At 31.6% G+C, this 670-nt stretch overlaps 1 long non-coding RNA gene across 1 annotated transcript; it reads right to left on the bottom strand.

Annotated features, from left to right (window-relative positions):
* Positions 1 to 236: 236 nt before the first annotated feature.
* LOC113473432 lies at positions 237 to 660 on the bottom strand. The gene is made up of 2 exons (XR_003395407.1): positions 435 to 660; positions 237 to 339 (listed from the first exon to the last, which is right to left on the bottom strand). It is a non-coding gene; the product is annotated as an uncharacterized LOC113473432 (long non-coding RNA).
* Between the last annotated feature and the right edge of the window lie 10 nt (positions 661 to 670).

Raw genomic sequence — 670 nt, 5'->3', positions numbered from 1 at the left:
CATTTCTACACGTACTGAAATAAATAGACAAAGATTTAGTAGTGAACTCAAAATAAAAAAAAAACATGTTTATTTTAATACAGGAGGTATGAAGAAGCATTATGTTATAGGTACTCTTAATTATTAGGAAAAAATTGACACCACCTAAACTTTTGCATGTATGAGTGGGATGGGATGATCACAATTTTTTCATCAAACTTGAGAAAAAAACATTTTTTGTAGAGATCATCAAGTTTTCTGTACGCTAATATATTAGAGAGGTCCTTTACTTCATAAATTTGAATAACAGAGGAAGGAATTTAGTAACAAACGACTATCTGAGGGCAAATTTGGTATGTACTTATGTAGAACTTTAAGTAAATGATTTAACTGGTTATGGTTGACACCACAATTTATAGCCCAGTTCACAAGTTCGTTCTACTTATTTTGAGGACCTTCTTATTAGTAACCTTCACATTATTGGTAGAATTACCACTTACAGTGAGCTGTATCAGGAAGGAAGATTCGTCATTTTCCTCCAACATTATCTTGAGAAGTTGGGATTTTTTCCTCCCATTTATCCGATTTGTTGCTTGACCTAGATGGTCCTTGGTAATATGGATATAATTGTTCTAATTATTGATTCCAAATTTAATCTTCTCAATTGATTCTGAAAGAAAGGAGAACAACA

This window comes from Diaphorina citri, unplaced genomic scaffold (genome assembly GCF_000475195.1).
Source record: "Diaphorina citri unplaced genomic scaffold, Diaci psyllid genome assembly version 1.1 scaffold30927, whole genome shotgun sequence".
Classification (NCBI taxonomy): Eukaryota; Metazoa; Arthropoda; class Insecta; order Hemiptera; family Psyllidae; genus Diaphorina; species Diaphorina citri.
This window is presented reverse-complemented; position numbering and strand designations above follow the sequence as displayed.